This window comes from Canis lupus, chromosome 1 (genome assembly GCF_048164855.1).
Source record: "Canis lupus baileyi chromosome 1, mCanLup2.hap1, whole genome shotgun sequence".
Taxonomy (NCBI): domain Eukaryota; kingdom Metazoa; phylum Chordata; class Mammalia; order Carnivora; family Canidae; genus Canis; species Canis lupus.
This window is the reverse complement of record NC_132838.1, coordinates 98,728,245-98,735,352: the sequence shown is the minus strand read 5'-3', so window position 1 is coordinate 98,735,352 and position 7,108 is coordinate 98,728,245. Positions and strand designations below refer to the sequence as shown.

At 43.4% G+C, this 7,108-nt stretch overlaps 1 long non-coding RNA gene across 21 annotated transcripts in view; it reads left to right on the top strand.

Moving 5' to 3' along the window:
- The window catches only part of LOC140641634 (uncharacterized), a 59,912-nt gene that overhangs the window by 6,710 nt on the left and 46,094 nt on the right, over positions 1-7,108 (top strand). The window lies entirely within an intron of this gene.

Here is a 7,108-nt window from a genome sequence, read left to right as displayed (position 1 = left end):
GGTGGGCAGCCACGGTGGCGCAGCGGTTTAGTGCTGCCTGCAGCCCGGGGTGTGATCCTGGAGACCCGGGATTGAGTCCCATGTCGGGCTCCCTGCATGGAGCCTGCTTCTCCCTCTGCCTGTGTCTCTGCCTCTCTCTCTCTCTCTCTGAATAAATAAATCTTAAAAAAAAAAATAAAATAGTTTCTAGTAGGTACCAGGTACTATGAGGAATACGTTTATATTCATGCTTGCCGAATCCATAAAAAACCCCGCTAGGTGGGTACATTATCGTTCCACTTCTCAGGTGTTAGAGGTGAGTGGTCATGACCAAGCACTTTGCATGTGCCAGAATATCAGCCATACTGGTTAACACATCCCAACAAACTAAACATAACCCTTATCAATGCATCTGGATGCGATGTGGTGAAGATGCAAAATACATCCCAGTAGTAGATGAGCAGTGCGAAACACTCCCACCATTTTAACAGGTATGAGGCAATATCTCATTGTGATTTTAATTTACATTTCCCTGACAATTAATAATGTTGAACAACTTTTCCTATATTTGTTGGCCATTTGTAGGTCTTTGGAGAAAGGTCTATTCAAGTCCTTTGTCCATTTTTTTTTTTTTTGAGTTCTTATTGTTGAGTTGAAGGAGATCCTCCTATTTTGGACATTAACCCCTTTTCAGATATGTAGCGTTCAGGGGGTCGGGGCGGCCCGTGGGTCTGGGGTCACCGCTCAGGAGCCTGGGATCCTTGCTCAGGGGTTGTTGGTCAGGGTTCTGGGGCCTGGGCCGCCCGCACGTCTTGGGTCACCGCTCAGGAGTCTAGGGTCCTTGCTCAGGGGTTGGTAGTCAGTGTTCAGGGGTCCCTGGCCACCCCGGGCTCCAGGCGCCTGTGGGCCCTGGGTTCACTGTCTGGGGTCTCGGGTGGTCAGCAGGTCCCTTTTCGTGTCCAGGTGTCTTGGTCCGCGGGTCAGCTGCAGGGGTGGAGGCACCCTGGGAGTGGGGTGTGGAGGCTCTACTGTGCCTGGGGGGGATGCTGCGAAGGGAGTGAGTACAGGAGGGGTGGCTGTGGAGTGGAGCTGTAACCTAGGACTGCTGTAGGTAACCCCTAGGTTTGCGGGACCAGGCGCGGGGAGTCGTACCTGTATTATCATTGGTAAGTCCTTGCTCACAGCCCGTTAAGTGTGTGCACTTAGCCCTACACTGTGTCATGGGGGGAGCTGGTTGGTAGTTAGAAGCCTTTGCCAGCGCCGTACCCGTGTTCTTATGGGACCTGAGGTGGTGCGTGGCTGTGTTCCTTGCGAGTGAAAGGACTGTGTGGGTGTGCGTTGGTTGTGGAGATTTAGGGTTTATTTAAAGACGTCAAGGTGGGTCTTGTGTTTGGAAGCAGGGGTTGTGGGTGGTCGTGTGCACCTGGAAGGGTGTCGTGGGTTCGTGTCTTTGCAGTCTCCTGCGCCCCCGGAGGACCCATGGGCCCTGCGTGGTTTTGCACACATCCTGTTTGAGAGTCTGCTGAGAATCTGTTGACATGAATTCCTACTTTTGAGGTTTATTTGTGTTTTTACAGAGTTGGAGGGAATCTGACTAGTGTATCATCGTCCTGTGTGGGTTGCTGATGTCTCTGTGATGGTTTGGGGCTCAGTGGAAGTCCGGAGTGTGTTTTTCTGCGAGTAGATGGGGTTAAGTTTATTTATAGGGTTTGAGTTGTAACTCAGGCACGTTCAATGTGTTTGGGTGATGTGTTTGTGATTTAGGGCCCTGCCCCCTGAATGTTTGCAGTTTGCGTGTAGGGTCGGGTTAGGAAGGGTTAGCTGCTCGTGCATACTGGCAATGTTGGGGAGGGTGTGCCTGTTAATCTTGGTGTAGGGGCTGCTTATTTTCTATGAAAATGATAAAGGTAATGTCGTTTAGTAGGGACTCTGGGAGCCCTCAGGCATTACCCCTCACTCTGGTAGAAGCATTGCTGACTGCTCCAGCCACCCGGTGGATGAAAAGCTGCCACCACCCGGGACTCTGGATCTTCTCCAGTCAACTTTGATTCAAAACCACTCCTCCCAACTTACTCCCCTCCTTTATAAAAACAAGTCCCTCTCTCCTTCTCTGCACTTGCCTGTAGGTCGCCATAGTTGGCATGTTCTAGATTGCACTTCCTCTGCTATTCCTGAATGAAGTTGTTTTGCTCGTAAAATGACTAGCTGTTTTACTTTTAAGGCTGATATTTTGAAATGTGGATGGATCCTTTGTCCATTTGGGGCATGCTGTCTGGTTACATGCATTTCTTTTGTTGATTTTCAGGAGCTGTGAGCACATATCTGGGGATGTGAGGGCAGGTCTGTGACTATTTTATAGGATTGGTAATATGTCACGAGAAGATGAATGTGTTGTATGGTGTGGGCTTCATCTGTATTCTGGAAGATGGTAGAGTTATTTCATAGAGTGTTTGAGACTGATTATGTGTATGTGAGTAATGTGAAGCTTTATATCTATTTGAGGGTATAAGGTATGTTTTCTTATTTGTAGCGTGCTGGGTAATTTGGGGTATATTTGGGGGTTGTGATAAGAAATGTGCGTTTGTGTATTTGTGAAGCATGGAAGATTGGATGAATATTTTTGTGGTATGTATTTGGATTTTTCATTAGGTTATTAGTACATATCTGGGAGTATTTTTGTACTGATAGAGTAATGGGATTATATGTTTATGCAGGAGAGTTGCAGAATTGTATTTGTATGTACTTGGGATATGTAATATGGTTTTTTTTTAGCAATTTTAAATGCTAATTTTTATTTACTGCTAACTGTGCAAAGGATACCAATTCAATACTGTGCAGTAACACAGTTACATAAATCCAGTATCAAACAATAGCATATGGGATAAATCTAAAGCAGAGCACCATGTGCCTTTGAAACTGATTATCACAGAACATAACTTAGTTCAGACAATTCTTAAGAATCTGAAGAGCTCTCTCGTTTAATAGTTATCCAGAAGCAACTGCTCTTGGTTTTGTTTTTTATTTTCCAGAAAAAAGTGAAAGTTATTTCAGTTCTGCACGGTTTAGTATGTGTGACATCTGAACCAAAGAAATAGTTTGTATGATTTATTCCTTTTATCAACTGGAACCATCAGCTAATACAAAGTTGACAAGCTGGCTGACAGGAAAGAAGGTGGAAGTTTGAGACCTTTAAATTGGGACTTGGAAGGGTTTTACATGCATTTATAAATGATGTGCTAGAGATGTTGTGTTGTAGGAGTGTATACTGTTTTGTATGTACATTTATCAGCACGGGGTGAATTATGTATTTTACTCATAGTGTTTGGGGTTTCCAGGAATAGTCAGTGATTTCCTTTGGAGAATGCTAGGGTTTTTGTACAGTTTTAGGAATGTTTGGGGATTGTGGTGGTAATGTTGTATTCTAGAAATGTGAGGAATGATGTGTAGCGTTTTGGGTGGTGTCTGTATTTAGAGTTGGAAATTGTGTGTGTGTGTGTGTGTGCGCGCGCGTGTTCATGGGTGTGCGGGGGTCACAAGTGTAGGGTACAAGGATTGTTTTGTGCATATCTGAGTGTGAAGGGGGATTGTATATTTATAGCTAGTTCATGAGTGTGTATGTTAGTGGGTTCAGGGATCTGCTTCTATCACTTCTGGAATGTAATGATTGAAGAACTTGGTGGAGTTGCTTCTATACATGCTTTCAGTGTTTGTGGGATAGTCTTCTATGGATTTGGTAAGTTAGATTGGGCTGTGTAAGTATTTGGGTTCATTGGTGACTTATGGGATGTGTATTCTACAAGATGTGGGTGGTTCAGTGTGTGTATTTGGAAATAGTCTGTGTAGGTTGTGTATGTGTTCAGGAATTGTAGAGTATGTGTTTTAGAGTTGTGAGATTGTGGGAATATTTTTGGGTGGTTATGAAACAACCATATATGAGGTATTTTTTGAAGCTTGTATTTTTAGGCTTTCCAGTTGTAAACTTTTGGGTAGTGTGTTAGGTTTTGTTTGTATTTGGGCATGTTTGTGTCTATGTAGTTGTAGGTGAGGCATGTGAGCAGGATTTTGTCTGTAAAAATCTAGTAAGACAAGGTTTATATGTGTATTCAGGGTGCAAGTAGCAACTGTATGTATGTGTTCAGATGTATGGAAGATTTGTACGTTCTGAGATATGTTCTAGAGATATGTAGTGTAGTTTGTATATTCAGGGTAAGAGATCAGGGTATTACTTGGGGTACAAGTGAGTGGTGTGTGTACATTCATATGAAAGGGGATAGGGCGCACTGCAACTGGCTTGTACTAGGTTGGGATAGTTAATGGTGCATATTTCTTCCCAATTCTGTGACATCAGGTGGAATTAGTCATGCTGAGAATATTAACAGCAGGTAAATTGTTAAATGCCACAATCACCTTTACAATATACCCCTAAAGAGCATTTTATTAAACATTTACCATAATTTACCACTGGTGTGTGTGAAGCAAGGGTATTCAGGCATTGGTGGGTATGTGTAGAGAGTCTCTACGTGAATTGTGAGCAGGGCATCATCTATGGCTGTAGGCCCTGGCATGTGTGCCTGGTCATTCCAAATCATTGTATTGCTCCTAATTGGTTGGTCCGTTCTTTAGGGCCAAACAACACCCCCAGTAATGTTGGTGATTTTTGGCTCCTCCTCATGCAGATGGATTCACAGGTGTCCGTATGGTGGGCAGGTGGACACTGCTTTAGCATTCATGTCATCCGATAACCCCAACCACACCTTTTACTTGATTCTCATACACTAAGCCAATACTTCTCCTGACCTAAATCATCCCAGGATTAGGCACCAGGCAAGGAGAGACAAGCCCTGTAGCCTAAATCCCACCAGAACTCTCTAAACCAGGCAGTCCTACATTGTTCATTCTGCCCTGCCTTGTCTTTCCTGTGGACACTCCCATAAAGAATCTGGCATAGGCTTTCTCTTACTCCTGCTTCTGCCTCCTGTCCAAACATGGTGCTTCCCTATGGCCATGCATGGTGTGCTGTGCCCTCCTGTTTGGGGAAATGCAAGTAATGAATTCTGCTTTCAATAGCATTGGTGCTTGTCTCATCATTCAGTCACCTCCATAAATTAAATCCTGGGCATAATTTTAGAACAGTTTGCACAACCAGCAGCATGATTCAGTGTTCAGTGGAGGCGGCTTACCTCTGGACTGCTCTCAGCTTCCCAACCAACAATTACCACGGGGTAGGTTCTGGCACTACCAGCTGGTGGCACAGTTGTACATAGGCTGCTACCACTGGGTTGTGTCCTCTGTATGCTGCCCGGGCATTCCGGCTAAACTTGTTATAGCATCTTAAAGGTAGTTATTATAGTATAGGTCTGCAAGGGCTGTGACTCCCTAGTTCATGCTTTTCTCAGGAGGGTTGATCCCATCAGTCTTTTTTCTGAGATCTACATGCCTAGCTTCTGGGCTGGGGACCCCAGAGATTACTAGAATAATGGGCCAACATACAAGGCAGAGGCTTCCTCCAACGTGAGTAAGGCGAGGCTTCCTACACTAGACTGTGTTGGAATATGAATTTGATCATCAAAGCCAACAGTAGTAGGCCACTGGGTTTTTTTTTTCCATTTCTATTGAAGTATGATTGACATATAACATTGTTTCAGATGTACAGTGTGATGATTTGTTACACATATATAGTATACAGTGGTTGTCAGAAGAGGATTAATTAATACCTCCATCAATTCACATCAGTTTTTTCCACAGTTAAACCATTTAAGATCTACTTCTTGGCAAGGTAATATGGTGCTGTAAATTAGATCCCCAGAACTTACTTGTCTCATAAATGAAAGATTATATCTTTGAGTAACATCATCCTGTTTCCCCCACTCTCTATCTTCTGGCAACCACCATTCTGCTCTGTTTCCATGAGTTCAGCTTTTTTTACACTCCATGTCTAAGTGAAAACATACAGTATTTGTTTTTATCTGACTTAGTGTAATGCCCTCAAAGTCCATCCAAGTTGTTGTAAATGGCAGGATTTCTTTCTCTTTCATGACTGAATAATATTCCTGTGTGTGTGTGTGTGTCTATTTACTGTGTAATTGTTGACGGGCACTTAAGTTGTTTCTGTGTCTTGGCTATTGATAATAATGCTGCAGTGAATATGGGACTGGAGATATCTTTCTAACATACTGATTTATTTCCTTTGGATGTATGCCTAGAAGTCAGATTGCTGGGTCATATATTAGTGCTATTTTTAAAAGATTTTGAGGGGATCCCTGGGTGGCGCAGCGGTTTAGCGCCTGCCTTTGGCCAAGGGTGCGATCCTGGAGACCCGGCATCGGGTCCCACGTCGGGCTCCCGGTGCATGGAGCCTGCTTCTCCCTCTGCCTGTGTCTCTGCCTCTCTCTCTCTCTGTGTGTGTGTGTGACTATCATAAATAAACAAAAATTTAAAAAAATAAAATAAAACATAAAAGATTTTGAGAAACATTCATATTAGTTCCCATAGTGGCTGTACCAATGTACATTCCCACCAACAGTGCACAAGGGGTCCCTTTTCTCCACCTATCTTTTGTCTTTTTGATGATAGCCTTTCTAACTGGCATGAGGTGTTACCTCAGTGTGTTTTTTTTTTCTTCTTTTTCAAATTTTTATTTAAATTCTAGTTAGCTGGGCACCTGGGTGGCTCAGTGCTTGAGTGTCTACCTCAGGCTGTGATCCCGGTGTCCTGGAATCAAGTCCCACATCGGGCTCCCTGCAGGGAGCCTGCCTCTCCCTCTGCCTGTGTCTCTACTTATCTTTCTGTGTCTCTCATGAATAAATAAATAAATCTTTAAAAATAAATAAATTACATGCATATAACATCCAGTGCTCATCACAAGTGTCCTCCTTAATACCCATCAGTTGTCACTGTGTTTTTTATTTTTGTTTCACTGATGATTACTGATGTTGAACCTCTTTTCATATATCTGTGAGTCATTCACATGTCTTTTTTGGAAAGCTGTGTATCTAGGTCCTTTGACTATTTTTTAATTGGGATGTTGGGGGGCGGTTGTTACGGAGTTGTATGAATTCCTCATATATTTTGGATACTAACCCTTATTTCTCTAGGTTCTCTTTTCATTTAGTTGAATATTTCTTTGCTA